The sequence below is a fragment of the Quercus lobata genome, chromosome 11 (assembly GCF_001633185.2).
Source record: "Quercus lobata isolate SW786 chromosome 11, ValleyOak3.0 Primary Assembly, whole genome shotgun sequence".
Taxonomy (NCBI): Eukaryota; Viridiplantae; Streptophyta; class Magnoliopsida; order Fagales; family Fagaceae; genus Quercus; species Quercus lobata.
The window spans coordinates 7,837,584-7,855,851 of NC_044914.1; the positions used below are offsets into that span (position 1 = coordinate 7,837,584).

The window sequence follows — 18,268 nt, forward strand, 5'->3', positions numbered from 1 at the left end:
AAACTATCAAAATATATAGTCAGAAAAACTATCACTTGAAAATGAAAAGAAATATCAAAGAATAAGAGGCATAATGACCCTGATGAAAGATCTATTTTGTGAACCCACAACACCCTCCCCTCCTCCCCAACCCCAACCAAAAACAAAATGGTAGAAGGGGGAAAAAATCGCTTGCCTGGATCAAAAATATCAAGGATGAGTTGCTCCAAAAAACTATGGAAGGGCCACCGCCCGTCTCCATCATGCTTCAAGCCATCTTCGTCATTATTAACATCCAAAAATGACTGCATAAGAAGCCAAAAGCAAAACTTTGTACCTTGTAATATGCAAAAGCCAAAACATAGAATGGTAATAAAAAAACAGTGCTTTGGCAACCAAAACAGAGCATGAATAATATAATACAATGTTGAAGCTCTAAACAACAAAACAACATGTAGCTGAAGATATCCACAATGCACAGAAAACCAAAACTGCAGATCTTCAAAAAGATCTTAATACTGACTGCTAAGAAAGCCATTTTATCCTTATAACATTAGAAGAATGCATGGCTAACTGGTATTGGTTTTCTGAGTAACAGTAGAAATTTTATTATGTTTTTGGGCATTACACAGTTCCAGGCATATTTCTTATACTTGTATTTATTTTTCAGTGTCAAATGTAATTTTTTAATTTTCTGGTTTGTAGGAAGTGCTGTTCCAACAGTCCATTGGCTCTTATTTTGGTTTTATTTGAGTTTAATTATTTAGTTTGAGCTCACAAATGAAAGCCCATGGAGTCCAACTCTTATTAGGAGTCAAGAAGTACAAGTTGCACTAGAATTAGGTATTAGTCATCTATTTATATATATGTAATACTTTCTATTCATGAGGAAGTTCCATAATTTTCAGTAGTTATGAAGCTTTGTTTAAGGTTTGTGTGATACAACCTTTTCCAAGTTGTGATGCCAAAGAAATTCTAGGAGGTATTGTGCATAAGAGCTGCCTTCAGCAAATCAAAATAGTAAGTTAGGAACGTTTTCAAACAATTAAGAAAACTAGACATCTCGAGTACCTGAAACTCGAGATTCAACTGAAAACCCCACCTTTATATAATCGTTCTGAACGGCTGAGGTGGCAAAAGTTGCCACGCAGATCTCGAGTCTTTGAGACTCGAGATTTTGCTCCCATAAACCGACGCTAAAAGACACGAGATTTACTTAAACCACAAATTATTTTGAATAAAATTTGAACAGTTCTCGAGTCTTATAGATTCGAGTTTTGTCTGGCACAAACCGAGTCTATAAGACTCGTGATTTACTTAACGAAATATTGTGAAAAAATTTTGAACAGAACTCGAGTCTTATAGACTCGAGTTCTGGTCTTTCTACGCTACAACTTTAGGTTGGATAAATTTTGAACAGAACTCGAGTCTATAAGACTCGAGTTCTAGTGCACCTACTTCTACAAACCCATTCCGTCCACACTAAAAAACAGATAGCAGTATAATTTAGTAACGTATTCTGGGATGACATTATTCAGTCCACACTCAGCCTCACTAAACGCTCAGCCAAAAACAGAGTATCCTCAACTCTCACCCATAGACACAGCCTCACTAACTCTCACACCTCTCACTCTCACTCTCACTCACCACATTGCCTCTCTCACTGCTCTTCCCTTTCAACAATTTCATATTTAAGGTATGGGTTTTTTGATTTGATTGTTATTGTAGTTGGGTATTAGTTGTATATGGGTTTTGCCACTAAGAGAACTTTCCAATGGCTTTATGGGTTTTCCAATGACTCCATGTTTTTTCCTAATATAAGATGTTCTTCTTGTAGTATCTTTTTGTTCTTGATTTCAATTCCTTTTTTTATTGGCTTGCATGTCATTTGAGCTATATATTATTTGTTATATTTTCTTTGATTTATTACTAATTCATGTGATTAATCTTAACCATCTTGATAAAAATATGTTTTTGCATTAGCCATTTTGGTGAAATAAAAAAAATTCTTTTGTCATTGACTTTATTCTTTTTGAGGTGTTTCCCTGCATTAATTATTCTTGATCAAATCTGCCAATTTTAAAGAGAATCAATCTTTCTTGAATTAGATTCACCAAATTCTTGTAGGTTAGAAAATTTTATGAAAGATTCATAGCAATGTACGTTTCCCTTGTTATCTGAGATGTGGAGTGTTGCTTGACTGTGGAGTCACCACTTTTTCTTTAAGGAGCTAGTGGATTGTTTGAATTTATTGTTAAAAGACAAAGAAAATGGGCACATGGTTATAGTAATTGTTGAAGTTACAAAACTTCTTCTAGAAATAATGCGTACAAAAGACTAGCAGGACATGAGTATGCAGATATCTCAGGGGATTTAGGTATGGATGCTAGGATGTAAGTCTTGCTTTGGAGTTGACTGTGTTGTTTGCCATGCCTGGAAATTGTGAACATCTCAGAATATAGTAAAAAAAGAACTTGGAGAGGATTATTTGTGTAGTGACTAATTCTAACTTTAAGGGCTGCCTAATATTTCCTTCATTTTGCTCTCTGACATGGTGCTAGAGACATTAATGTAATTTTAACTGCTTGAGTTGCCCCTTTTCAGTTTAGTAAATGGTAAACGTAGCACTAGAACATGACAGTTCCTTTGGAAAGGAATTGTCTGCCTCTATACAAGATGCAAACTTAAGAACCATTGATTTTGTTATAGGTAAATCATGTGGAAAGATGCCAATGTTTTTCTTCCAATGAAACCTTTAAGGTCCCTAACACTTTTTATAGTGGTGTAGCAGATTGAGTTTAGATGTGTATAGGTTAGTACAGGTTAATATAGGTTAGATGTGTATAGGTTAGTATAGGTTAGTACAGGTTAATATAGATGTGTATGTGTGAACAAAATATTATGGACTTTAATCTTGTAACGACTTTTCATGGAATCATTATGAAAGTGGTCTGTACATAATAGCAGAGGTTCTCTTATTCATTTTCACAGAGCAAAATTTGCCAAAAAAAAAAAATTTACAAAGAACTCGAGTCTATGAAACTTGAGTTCTTCAGGGAAAAAAACAACAAAACAGAGCAACCCTACTGGACCTCTCTGAGTAAACAGAGCAAAAGGAAGGAAAAAATTTTCCCAGTGGAACTCGAGTCTATGAAACTCGAGTTCTTCAGGGAAAAAAAGAACAAAACAGAGCAACCCTACTGGACCTCTCTGAGTAAACAGAGGAAAAGGAAGGAAAAAATTTTCCCAGTCGAACTCGAGTCTATGAAACTCGAGTCCTTCAGGGAAAAAAAGAACAAAACAGAGCAACCCTACTGGACCTCTCTGAGTAAACAGAGGAAAAGGAAGGAAAAAAATTTCACAATGGAACTCGAGTCTATGAAACTCGAGTTCCTCTGGAAAATTTTTTTCCAAAACAGAGCATCTGCATTGGACCTCTCTGAGTAAACAAAGCATCTGTTTTGGAAAAAAATTCCCAGTGGAACTCGAGTCTGTGAAACTCGAGTTCCTTTGGAAATTTTTTTCCAAAACAGAGCATCCGCATTGGACCTCTCTGAGTAAACAGAGCATCTGTTTTGGAAAAAAATTCCCAGTGGAACTCGAGTCTGTGAAACTCGAGTTCCTCTGGAAAAATTTTTTCCAAAACAGAGCATCCGCATTGGACCTCTCTGAGTAAACAGAGCATCTGGCTTGGAAAAAAATTCCCAGTGGAACTCGAGTCTGTGAAACTCGAGTTCCTCTGGAAATTTGGTTCTCAACTTTTATAGACTCGAATTTGGTGGTTTGAGAATTTTTAAACTAATTAGAGAAATATCCCCTTTTTTGTAACTCAATTTTCTCAAAATCGAGTTAAAAAAAAAAGTTCTTGAGCGTTATAGTGATGTTTTTAAACCAAATCTTTGATTTATGTATAAGCATAGATTCAAGTCATAAAAGAGGAAACATAGGGTTAAAATAGATAAGCTCACATCTTGTAAAGAGAATAAAATTATATGTTTGGGAGTTTAAGGTTAAGAGATTTTAAAGAAAGAATACAAAGAGGAGATGGAATGAAATGAGAGCATGTGTCAATTATTTCTAGCTCAAATATGTTTTCTCCTTCCATAATAAGGGAATGTATTTTGAGATTGTGGGCTCTAGACCTACTATGCACATTTTGCGCCAAACCAATAAAATATATTTTGTGAAATGAGGTAGTTTTTGATGAATAATAAGAGTCTTTTAACTCAATTGCACTTGTGGAAGCATTGAGAGTTCAAATCCCCACTTTCCCAACAGTCAAAAATAAAATTTAAACAGAAAAAAGAACAATACATGAAAGTAAGAATTGAAAAAAAACCTCCTCATTTTCTCCCTTTTACAACTTTCCAGTTCTCACTTCACATTCTGTTCCTTTTCATTTTGTTATCTCTATCCAAGCAGAGGCTGTAATTAAATATTTTCCATCCAGTGGCAAATTTATTTGTCTAACCTAAAATCCAAGCAACACCAATCGACTTTGTCCAATGAAAAGAAAATTTCACTCGGTTTACTTTCACCACTGAGTGGTCATAAAAGATTTGCCCTTTCATCTTGACAAAAAAATATGTTCTAAGTTTTAATGCTTATAATTTACTAACAAAATAATCGCATTGATTGTGACATCTCTCCCCTTTAGTTTTCATTCCTCTCTTTTCACTCTTTCATTTTCATCCGTCCACCGGCCAGTTTAGTATGTAAATTATGACTGATAAATTAAATAAGAAACAGAGTCATGTATATAAACTGTTATCCTGAAGCTGCAGCCTGCAGCTATCACCAATGTATACGAAACTGAACAGACGGCACACACATGATACCTTTTTCTGCATCCATAGGCAGCAGGAAAAATGAAGTACCAGTTGCTCTCTCAAGCTGTTATGTATCAAAATATAAACATGAATTACTTACATAATGTGCAGAAATAATTGAAGAAGTTCCCAAGAGAAAGATTCCACAACCTTGTTTATGAAGATCATAAGTGTTTTTTAAAACATCAAACATAAATTGTCTTCACCAACTAAAAAACCCAGTATCAACAACATCCAGGCATGCTCTGTCCCAAAACAGCATAATAATCGGCTATGTGAAGCAGCTCAAAGGCTGATGAGATCACCCTTTGGTGGTTGCTTCTTGGAATCATGCCCACTTTCAGACGTACCCCCACCTTTCTTACCAAATATCATTTCATCAAGATCATCCATCATTTCGTCAGTACTTCCCCCCTGGCCACCACCTCGAGAACCAGCTGGTTTTCTAATCAGGGCATCTTCTTTTGCATGACGGGGTGACTGATCAGGCTCAACAGCAACGGGTATCATAGCTGGTTCTGGCTCAAGTGGAACTGAAGGCTTCTTCAGCTCTTCAAACTTGGAGAGAACTTTCTGGATCTCATCATTCACATTCAAGGCTTCAAAAAGCAGGGCCTCATTATCTCCAGCTGTCTCAATAATTCTCCGGATGGTAAATTGTGCCTGACGACACTGTTGGACCAGTGTGGTTGTCAAGTCATCCTGACAATGGGAAGAAAACATTTCATTCATGTTACTTTGTGCTTACCAACAATGACTACCTAATATATAAACTGAAATAGTAGTTGCAAAAATCAGGAAAATATGTAACAAAACTAAAATTGACAATATAATTCCTCAAACAGCTGAAACCATTCATTCAAGAAGGCACAAAACAGCAAAGTCTCTTTTTTGATAAGTAATAAGATTGTGTTGAGAAAGAGAAGATATTTTATGAAAACACAGGGTATTTACTACTCTTGAAAAATACAAAATATAAATCATTACATGCAAAGAAAGAACAAATCAATAAAATCTAAAAAAGAATTCAAATGATTAGTGATTTTGAACTGCTTGAACACAGAACAATCAAGTCTCGATCTCATCATCATTACAAAAGTGTCAAACAAAAATGTCATTACATGCAAATGACATAAAACAGCTTCTGCACTGTACTAGGTGGTTGTCATTGCGCTACGCTTTCTTTCTTTTCCTTTTTTTGGACTCAACTTGTAATAGGGAATAATATAACACTCAAGTGAACTGGCCCCATGGCCAGACCTGCTAGGTCGATCGACTGCCAAGAATTAGGACATCCAATAACAGTCATTGTTGTGCATGTGAGGCATTTCCTCTCTCTTCTTTTTTTTCTTTTTTTTTTTAAATCATTGTTATTAAGGATAACAACCCAATATTTAACCCACCAAATGGATCTAGATCAGACACTTGATCTTACATGACAGAAAATTATTTGGTGTTCGTTCAACTATAATAAAATAAGCAAATTTAACACGTTCATTGCTATTAAACATTATGGGTTCATAGGAAAACTGCAACGCATCATGCAACAGAGATTTACCAGAATGTCACGGTATTAAGCTAAAGGTGTAAGTTATCTTTCTGAATGATTTTTCATGGACATTTAAATTATATGGTCAATATGCATATACCACAGGAAATGCTTCATCAGATGATCAGGTAGACAGTTCTAAACCTTTTTTTCCTTTTAAGTGAGACACTGCAGAACTTAAGAAGCTATCACTGAATTGAGTTTCATATTACCATGTTCTTATTTCAGACACCATTTTTGAAATGGTTACATTCAATTCAATCAAATGCATGCTATAAATCAAATTGATGAATTTTAAACAAACACACAAACAAGAGGACAATGGTTGCCATGGAAAAAAGGTTTAGGTTTTAAAAAAAATTAAGCTTTCACCACAAAGTTTGCAAGATCTCAGAATTTTGGAGAGGCAGGAAATATTGGATGGTAGCAACATTGGTGATTGTTTTCATTCCACCAAGTATCCATGAAGTGAATTTTTATTAACTTGGGAAAATTTTGCTTCCCTTCTGCCTTAATTACACCAAACAAGAGAGAGAGAGAGAGAGAGAGAGATTGGGTTAATAAAGGAAAAAATTGGTCAAGTTTCTTTCATAAGAAAAAGATTGGGTTGGAAAACATAATTAGGTTCAGAGAAGAAGGGATGGATTGACACAATAACCACAAGACCAACACATCCATGAAAAACCCACATGTATTCAATATTTCAATTACACAAGACCAAAAGGATTCATTTGAAGGAAATTTCTAGTACTCTCACATTTGGTATAAAAGGTCACTCTCTAGTACAAGGATCCAAAATATACCATCAATAATAGCTAATTTTTTGCTACCATTGGTCAATTGTTAGCAATCCCTAACAAATTTCTAATTAGCAGAGTGAGCTCCATATACCAAGATAAGAATTAGATAGGTAACTGCCAGGCAAACATTTTCTAATTCCTATCAATGTTCTTAGATGTATATGACGTGAAAAGTGTGTGAATCATGATTAGCCTCCAAATTACCAACGAACCATGATCGGGCTACAAATTGCAGGTGGACCATTATGGACACCAAATTGCATCTAAACGAAGATCTAGGTGAGTGTTGGTGAGAGGCTCAACCTTAACTTACGTTGCAATATAGCATTGGCCAACTCCTTTCAACCCACAACCTATGAATTTGTCTTACATCAAAGTTATAATTAGAAAATACATTTGATATGTTTCTTTCTCTTCAGAAAAATATTTTAAAATTTTTAATAATAAAGATGCAAAAAGAAGATAAAAGAAAATATAATAGTAATTATCAGTCAAAAGACCCAGAATTCAAAAGTGAGTAGAAAAAAAAATTGAAACCAAGATGAGCTTTTGGGAAGCAGACAGACACACAAACACACAGAGAAAGATCACTGATGAGCTTTGAGCAGTGGCCAATCTAAGTGTTGATCTGAGACAGGAAAGCTCCAAATGATCAATTTAGCAGCAAATATAGCAGATTGAGAGTGTCTAATCTGGGGTCAAATGACAAAGCTAATTGTGCCCAGTAATCAATATTCTTTTTTTTTTTTTTTTTCTAAAAGAAATAGTTGTCCTTGTGTGTAAATGATCATTCCAGAAAATATGATTATGATAACTAGGAAAAAGAAGTCGCTTCATTGGATTTCAAAGTTTTTGACAGCTTATTCAACTTTTTATTTATGACAACCAAAGAAAAAAAGAACCAAAATTTGTTAACTGTTAAGAATGCAAAGTTTTGACAGAATGTTCAATTGAAAATAAAGGTGGATTTTCGAAAAGATTTATTGGAAATCTGAAAATTTCTAATGCTGCATTTGTTTGAGCAAAAAAAGCATTTCTGTATGGTTGCATAAGAAAATGTGGGTCAAAGGAAAACTCAAGTTGGTCAATGGAAAAGCCATATAATAATTACCCTTGTTTTCCACTATTATTTTCCAGAAGAAAACAAGCTCTCTCCAGACCAAGGCTCTCTCATTCAAACATGTAAGGGTAAGGTCTCTCTTTCTTCTCTTCCCTCTACAATAAGATTTCTCCTGTCTCACTCTCTCTAGTCTCTACCAACACACACACACACACACACACAGACCAATCAGCCCCAATTTTTTTTGAGAGGCTGATTCTTGGACTCAAAAATGAGGAGTAGTTTAGTGATAGAACTTGGAAGGAAAAGAAGATGGGGTTCATTGAGGTTATGAGCTGAAAAGGGTTGGAAGGTTGAGAAATGGTGGGTCTGAAGAGAGTATATGAGACTTGTTTGATATAAATAAAATGCATGAAAGCAGTAATGAAATTGGTCTTATGAAGAAAGAGAAGGTGAGGGTTGTGAGCTCATTTTCAATGTCTCTACCAAACACACGAAAATGAGTCTGTATACCATAAAATGTTTTTCTTAAAAACAAGTCATTTTCCAAAAAGAAAAGTTTTTCATTCAAATGAATGGAGCATGAGTCTTCCTTAACTTTATGCATTCCCTCAATATTAATGATTTCTAGGAAAATTCTATCACTCCCAAACAAAAGAAAATGTGTGAGTTTTCCAGAAAATGTATTCTAGAAAATCCCCCCCCACCCCCCAAAAAAAAAAAGCTTTTCATTGAAACAAACAGATCGTGAGTTTTCCTTAACTTTTGCATTCCATCAATTATAATTTATAGTTATTTCTAAGAAATTTTTTTTCAATAATTAATTTTCAAAAAAAATTCAACAGAAAGGAAAGGGAAAAAAGAAGAAGTTGAAAGCCGATAAAAGAGAGGTCAATTGTCTAAATAGATTATATTGGAACTTTACATGTTTGCAAAATGCAAATGATTCATCATCCATTCCAACAAAAACTGCTAGATATACTTGGATATAAATCATTTCACAACTAATCAAATTAAATGGCTACCCAACAAATTGACAATATCACCTGACAAATTAACTCAGAGAAAGTTAGGAAAGAGAAGATGGCAAAGGAAAATGACCTGATACCAAGGGGGAAAAAAGGAAGTATGAATGAAACAGCTTACTTTGACAAAGAAGACAAGAAAGAATTTCACCGAAGGAGAATATTAAACGAATGCAGGAGATGTTTTAATTCTATAACAAGTACAGAAATGCACTCTATACTAAGTCAGTCCTATTGCTTAAATATAAGACACAACATTCCGTAAGAGAGTAAAAATTCCACTGCAACCAAAATTTTTTGGGGTAGAAAATCCCAGTTAAACCAAGAATTCATTTGTAGGGGATCACTTGTGGATAATTTCCATATCCAAAACTTTAGCCAGTCAAATGGAAATTGCATATGTCACCACAAACAATTAGGGAACAACTAGAGCATACTGCTTCTGAGGTAATGCAATAAGCCATTTGTGAACCATGTGATCAGTGATAATAAGCAAGGTTGATATGGCACAGAAGTCAATACTATAACTTGTAGGAATTTAAAATCATTTAACATTATGAAATCTAGAGTGAGAAAGGGGGGGAGTGGGGAGGGGTTAATGACAACCAGCTGAATAAGATAAAAATACCTGCAAAGCATCTTGCTGGGGTGAAGAGGATAAAACCGTTGTAAGAAGCTCAATACTGTTTCTTGCAACATCAAATGCTTCCTTTGTTTGTTCAGCCGTAAAGCTTTGCACTGGAAGATCACGCTCAATCTGCCGAGGAAGACCCTCATTCAATTCTGACTCTGATACTGAACGAGCAGGAGTGAATATAGGTGCCAAACTTTCATTGTCACGACCAGGGAACTGAATGCCCCTTGATCTTAAACTCTGACATAGAAAGACGAACAGAAAATTTTATATATATATATATATATATATATTTAAAACTTGCATGGAGATATTTAAAAATTTATTTTTCATACTAAAAATATATAATGGATTTGCTTCCCACACTTTTTTTTTTTTTGGGTAATTTAATTCAAACATAAACTCTCTTTGAACCAAATTGTAGAACAAATCCTTCTTTAATCTTCTTCATTAAAAAAAAAAAAAAAAATTGTATTGGTAAGTTACACACGTACTCCAATTTATTTATTTGTATGAGATTCCTCTGTATTTTCTTATATCTTTTGTCAATAAAGTTTATCACTTATCAAAAAAAAAAAAAAGTTACATGCGTACTCCATAATCTAGAAGACTAGAATTTGAGCCTGAGCTCATTGACATCCTATCAGCCACTGCTACTAACTTTTCATACGCCAGTCGGAAACAATACTAGATAGAGAAAAATTAAAATATTTACACTGTAGTTGACATAAATTTACATTTTTGAGAGAACCACCCACCAGGGGGGGGGGGGGGGTTGGCAACCGAACAAAGGCCAGTATTAAAATATAAAAGCAACAAGAACTTTACCTTGTATGTTTCTTCATAAACAGGCAAATGGCGGAGCTCATTGGTCGATTCTCCCCATGATTCAATTAGCATCAAAGCCTTGTTACGGTTATTAACTACAGTCTGAGGATCTTCAATCAACTTCACCATCTCATCAAGAACTCTCTCCGCTGCTACCTCCAAGAAAGCCTTCTCACAATTCTTAACACATGTTTCAAGCAACACCAAAGCTAAGTACTGAATCCTAGGACTCTTCAACATGATCCTCCTTTTAATTCCGCGAATCAATTCAATACTGTTAATCTTTTCAGTATTGATAATGTCACAAATATCAAGATTCATGGCCCAGTCAGGCTCATCAAGGTTCTCCGAGGTGGCATCATTATTATCTCTTATCAGTCTGGTTTGGGCCTTGGAAAAGCTCCTTCATCTTGAAGCTCATTGAACTCATGCCCGCAGTCATCTTTCGGCCCACCTCGGCACCTCCAATCTTGAGGCGTTCACCAAAGGCACTAACTTTCTCCATCAAATTGTCACTCATATTTGCAACCCTTCAAGACCCTAAAACCAAATCTTCAAAAAACCAACCTGGAAAACCCACAAACCTCCAATATGTCAGAATAAAGAACACTCCCACCCTATGGTGCTAAAATTAAATAATTCTGTTAAAGGTAAGTTTTCATATAAGAGGGAATTTTCTATTTCTGCAACAACAACAAAACAACACAAAATACAACATTTTCCCAGAAACCAAACAAAAGCATTCAAGAGCCACATATAAACCATATTATATTTCCTTTGCCCAATTTAAAAATAGCATAGTATTGAACACTAATTCTCACACATTCAACGCTTTTCAAAACCCAAATTTTCCCCAAAGTTAGCGAAATTATTAATAAAATCCCTAAAAATCATTATCAAAAAAAAAAAAAAAAAAAAGAGAGCTAAGGAAAAGAGGAAGAGAGTCACTAGATGTGAGCTAAGGTAAAGAACGCAGTAATGCATATTGAGAAGTCAATATTATGGTCTAATTCCATGACTTTAGCACTTACTCAAGGTTCGGAAATTTTTTGTTTTTTAGACCTCGTGTAATGTTTGGGTGGGGGAGGAGGCTACGGGGCATCAACCTTAGGGTCATCATCGTGCTGCAAATTCCATTAGATGCATGCAATCAATATTCGATATAATGGTAAGAATAAAGTGAAGTAGAAAATATATTATTACATTCAAATCAAAGTTATCATACCATAGCGGGGCCTCGGTGTCCTATTTTGTGTCCACCTGTCCCACAAGTGGGTGCTCTTCTACTGCGTTGCGGTCTACCTCGTGGGGGTGAGGGCTCATGAGGGGGATGCTTGTCCGGGACATCAGTATGTGGCTCTACAGTGTCAATCCCAACCGGAGGTCCTAGAGGGTCAGATGAGGATGCGGTAGGTGGGTAATCCTGCTCTATGTAGAGGCCAGGAGTGGGTGCACTAGAGCCGGTGTGTGGGTATGAGGGTGTCTCGGGGAGTATAGGAGGGGTCACATTTTGGTCAATACTGACATCGAAATTGGGCTGCGAAGGTGGGCTGGGTGAAGGGACCTCGGGCTGAGGAGATGCATATGGGATGGGTGAAGGGACCTCAGGCTGAGGAGATGCCTGCGGGATGGGTGGAGGCATCTCAAGAGTAGTTACAACCCGAGGGGTTGTTGCACGCCGACCACGGCCCTTGACTGCACTTGTGCTTGGGATTGCTGTAGCCGGCCGAAGACGACCCCTAGCTGCGCTTGTGCTTGGGCTTGTAGTAGCACGATGACCACGGGTCGGTGTACTTACGGGTGCTGCACTTGTGCTTAGGGTTGCAGCAGCTGCTACTTCAGTCTCATCCCCATTGTTTGCATGCTCATTTACTGCAGGACCACCACCAAGGCCAGCCACATTATTTAGGACACGCCGGACATGGTTGTGAGCTTGGCTACCTTCAAGAAGCATCGCCAACAGCGCTAAATGGCTTTGAATTTGAAACGGAGAAAGAACCAGTACAATTACACATTTACGTATCAATTAATGAATGAATAATATAATACTTATGAATCTACTCAAAACTAACAGTTCTATTAGAATACTATATGTATCAAAAACTATTTCATTACATGTCAATCAAATCAAACCAGATTTGCTGAGAAATTCATAGAAATTGATTCTATGTTCGTACATGTACTCAAGTAAAATGAAGTAGGCAATCAAATGTAAGTAGAACACATTACCATAATATCTAATTTAGCGCTGTTGCGGTCGACATACTTTCGAGTCACCAGACCGTACCAGACGTAATAGGCATGATTGCGGGGCATCTCACCAATCTGAGGAGGTGCATGACAAAGTTGTTGTCGTCTCATTTCCCAGGAAATGATATATGGTCCATGCTCCTCCCTCCAATTCTTTTCCACCTTCCCACGTAAGTCGATTTTATGCAGCCTATCATCGTAGACAACATGGTCAGGCCGCTCCTGCGCCAAGCCAAACTGTCGAAGGACACGGTCTGGGTGGTGTCTCTCTACTATGCAAAAACACACAAGCGGCACCCTTGCTGTCCACGTATCCCTCCCTGCAACACAGAACTCAGGAAGGTGGCCGAAGTGTGCCTCGTATGGCTGCCACACAATCTACGATAAAAAAAAAAAAACAATTATCATAGCATCTTCAAATGTGAAACAAGGGAAAATACATAGGTAAAGGGTAAAACTAAAATTATAACAAAAGATATATTAAAGGATGAAGCAATCATATTATTAACGAAGATGATCATAACCAAACAATTTTTTGAATATTATTACCTGCTCTGGCTGCATTATAACTAATAGCTCGCGATAGTGGACCAAGGCCATGCCGGATGGCCTACTCTTCGGGCTTGGCACCCGCACCCACCTACAATTACAAGCAAGCAAATAACATAAGAACAATAATACAATTTAGTTACTAAGAAGAGTACATTGCAGAACACACTTGGTATCAGGAAAAGACTTACTTAAATGCAAGTGGAGCATATGGCCATGGGCCATAATCACATCCAGGTGGGGGCTCTATCCTCGGGCACAAGAATGGCAACCTTGCCCATGCCCAATACTGGACCAAGGTGCACACCCCACCAATCTGCGATGCCCCTTTCTCGCTTGCCCGACACAACTCCCTATATAACCAGGCCAGGCAACCACTACCCCAACTATACTGTGGCGGATCACGAAGGTTACGCATGAAGTCCAGGAACATCAAATGCACCCTATCTCCTGACTTATCCATGAAAAGTTTTTCCCCTATTAGCGCTAAAATATAGCACCGGGCATACCGGTGTATCTGCATCTCCGTTGCGTCATGAGGCAATGGCGCTGCAACGGCCTCAACAAGTCGGCTGATGAGAATTCTTTGCCCCACCAATGTTTTATTGTCATTCGGCGGACTAAAACCCAGCAACTCCGTACACAATTGCCTCCAACCCCCATCATCCACCACAGCAGTCGGCCCAACCAAGACGTCACCATCTATAGGAAGTCCGAAAATTACCTCCACATCTTGTAGGGTGATTGTCATCTCACCATGTGGAAGGTGGAAAGTATGAGTCTCCGGCCGCCATCGCTCAACTAGGGCTGATATTAGACAATTATCTATCTCTCTTGAAGGGGCTCTAAATAATCCTTCTAGCCTTAACAATTTGATAATATCAATGACTCGATTATCTTGCATCTGAACGTTTGCCATCTCCTTAGTGCGACCACGGCACGTAAGTGGGCCCGAGTCCTACAAAATCTGTAAGGTTGAATTTATTCAACCATCTAATTGGCTTTATTCCGTGCCAAATTTGCTTGTAATTCAGCATTTAGTAACCCTGTATTTAGGTGGGTTTGATGTAAGGGTAGTGAGTGAGATAGAGTGAAGTTTGCTCAAGAGTGTGCAAGAAAACAGAGTGTCGCGGCTGGGTCTCGCGGGTGACTCGCGGCTTCAAGCCGCCAGAAGCAACCTCACGTGCCAAGCATGCTGGAAGGTGAACAGTCTGCTAGCTGGAGCATTACAGGACAAAACAGGACAACTGGCCATACGGTTATCTCGCGACTGGATCTCGCGACTTAGTCAAGCCGCGAGGTCAAGCCGCGAGCCACCCCTGTTTTGTAGAATTCTGACGTTTCACATTCCTCTCCACTCCAGTATAAATACCCCTATTACCCACGATTGAAAGAGAGCTTCCAGAGAGAATTTTGAGAGAGAAACCCTAAAGAAAAACCAGATTGTTTCACCCACAATCTCTACCTTAGAATCTCTTCAAATTCCTCAACTCTCTTCCTCTCCATTGTTAAATCCTTGAGAGGCTTTATACCAAACCAGGTTCTCACCATTATCATTATTGTGAGTTTGCTGTTTGGATTTCTGGGAAGCAGTTAGGAAGGAACCAATCTTCATTGGTTGATGCTATGGTCTAGTAGCGGAATCCGGAAAGCTAGAAAAGAAAAAGGTTCGGCGCAACCTCGTTGGAGCAAGAAGCTTGGAGGGCTTAGGTGCACTGGGTAGATTAGGCTTGGAGGGTCTATTGCTGTCCTTGTATCCCAACTATATTTTCTAGTGGATTGATTACCGCTTGGAGGGCGGCGGAGAGGTTTTTCGCCGAGGACTTCGGTTTCCTCTTCGATAACACATCGCGTGTTGTCTTTGTGTTTGCATCTTCCTTCCTCTATCTTTGCCTTTAAATTATCTGCTGTGGATTTTATTTTGTTATGGCTTAGATAGTATTTAATCAATTTCGTATGATAGCATATGTTAAGTTTCCGCACACTAGTTGTTTGACATATTGCTTGAATTGATTAAGTTGTTATTTGGGGGTCTAAACGTTCAAAGGTGTTTTTACACGTTTTTGAACTTTCAATTGGTATCAGAGCGGGTACACTGATATTGGTTTCATTACCATTGTGTGATCCTTGACTCCCTTTTGAGATGGATAGGTCTCAATCCCTAAATGCACCTCCATATTTTGATGGTAGTAATTATGCTTTTTGGAAGGTTCGAATGAGAGCTTTTCTGTGTTCTATTGATGAATCCGTTTGGGATGCTGTTGAGATTGGTTGGACCAAACCAGAGGCAGCAAAATCCACATGGGATAAGGCAGCACTTGCTGCATCTAATGCTAACAGTAAAGCACTCAATGCTATTTTCTGTGGTGTGTCTCCAGATGAATTTCACAGGATTTCTCATATTACCGTGGCCAAAGAAGCATGGGAGATTTTGGAAACTACCTATGAAGGCACGAAGAAAGTGAAAGACACCAAGTTACAAATGCTGACCACTCGGTTTGAGGAGCTCAAAATGAGTGAGGATGAGTCTTTTGACTCTTTCTATGGGAAGTTAAATGAAGTGGTTGTCAGCAAGTTCAACTTGGGGGAGAAAACGGAGGACTCGAAGATTGTAAGAAAGATCCTTCGATCATTGCCGGAAAGTTTTCGAGCTAAAGTGACAGCAATAGAAGAGAGCAAGGACCTCGATGACATCAAAGTGCAAGAGCTGGTGGGTTCTCTGCAGACTTATGAGATGTCGCTGCCCAATCAACGGAAGAGTAAATCTCTTGCTCTAAAGACCATTAATGAGAAGGTAGAAGATCAAGACTCATCGGGAGAAGATGTGGTTGACAAAGATGTTGCATACCTTGTCAAGAATTTCAAAAAGTTTTTGAAATTCAAAAATAATGGCAAATTTGATGATAAAAGAAAATTCCAAAGTTCTGGAAGGGAGAAAAGGGAATTCAAAAGGAAAGATGGAAAAGAATCCCAACCTACACAAGGTGTCACGTGTTTCGAATGTAACGGGCATGGACACTTCAAAAAGGAATGTCCGAATTATTTGAAATCGAAAGGTAAAGTGTATGCCACGACCTTGAGTGACTCGGATTCGTCTGACTCAGAGTCTGAAGAGAGCTGTGATGGAGAGGGGAACTATTCGGCTTTTATGACTATTGCTCATGTTGAGTCGTCAGATGAACTGAATCTGCTTGTGCAAGACCTTGGAGAACATAGTGATGATGAATCACTAGGAATTGTTGAAGAATCGGATGCTGAAGTAGATGGAAGCAACGCGAACCTTCAGGAGAATTATAACTTACTTTTGGAGAAGTCCGGGGAATACACAAGGGTGGCCAAGGCTGCTGTGAGAAAAATGAAGAAGGCTGAGGAGGACTACAAAAGTCTCCTAATCCGATATAGGGAGGCCAAGTGTGAGATAAAAACTCTGAATGGAGAGTTGTCCGAAGCTTACACAAAAGTAAGGTTTCTTGAGAGTGAGGTTGTGCAAGCTAATGCTAAAGTAGAGAGGGTTACCACCAAGAAGCTAGATGATGTTATATCATCTCAAAAGAGCTTTTCAGACAAATCCGGATTGGGATATACCGGAGGAGGTAGTTCGTCTGGAAATATCACAAAAGAAGTAAAGTTTGTAAAGGCCAAAGATCCAGTTGTAGCTGACTCTACTGGTGAAAAGCTCGAGGTGAAGGAGAAGAAGAATTTGGTGAACCAACGGATGTTAAATCATCACAATCAGTTAGCAGGCAGGTCTGAATCTCGTGCCAAGTCACGTCCTCGACCCCAAAGAGGTCCTAGAGGAACTTATGTGTGCCACTACTGCGGACTTCAAGGGCATACTCGACCAAATTGCCAAAAGCTGAGAGCAAAGAATAGTGCAACCCCTCAAAGGTCAGGAGGACCTAGAAATGAGAGAAGAAGTTGGGCTGGAGATCAATCTAGAGATCAGAATGGTGATCCCGGAATGATGAACGTGATGAAGATGATTGGTGCATTCACCAACTGCTTGGAAAGCTTCTCACGAAGGTTTGAAAGCCCTAACTCCCGTACCCAATCCTATAAGGAAATCACCCCAAACGCAAGTGACGTGAGGGTGAATAAGGGTACTCATGCATAAGCATTACAACATGTCCATGCATCAATACTTCCTATACTTTGTGACTATGTTTGATTGTTTTGCTTGCTATTTTTTTTGTTGTTGGTTGTTTGTTTGTCTTTTTGTACATTTCTTTAATTTTGTTTTATCAATCTTTTTGTTTCTTGTGTCAAAAATCCAAAAAACACATAAAAATAGAAAATCAAAAAGCTTGATTGACTTTGTTGAGTTTTTTTTTGTCTCAAAACTTGTTTTGCCTTGTACCTTTGTGCTAATGGCTTTGTGCATTTTCGAGCATTGCTTGTCTTTATGCACTTATATCACAGTGGGAAAAATCTTGAAATCTTTGTGATTGTTGTAAATAGATCTTCAAACCTGTCATGAATGATTAGTGAATGGTTTTGTTGATCTTAAGACTTGCATAGACTTGTGTCTATATATCTTCCCACTCTTTATTTTTGTTTTGCTGAAAAGAGCTCACCAAATGTAAATCTCCAAATGAAAAGAGATATTGAGCTGCAAAAGCCTGTCGCACACTCTAGTATTTGACTAGGAAAAAGGGTAAGCGACCTTATATTGAAGTGAATGTTTATTCAAAAAGCCAAAGGCTTATTCATTAAAGTGAAATATCAAATATCACCCTCACAATGAGAGGTGATTGACTCAAAAGAT

General features: G+C 37.9%; 1 pseudogene; it reads right to left on the reverse strand.

Moving 5' to 3' along the window:
- Positions 1–4,856: 4,856 nt before the first annotated feature.
- Positions 4,857–11,273, reverse strand: LOC115967710 (annotated as a pseudogene).
- Positions 11,274–18,268: the final 6,995 nt, after the last annotated feature.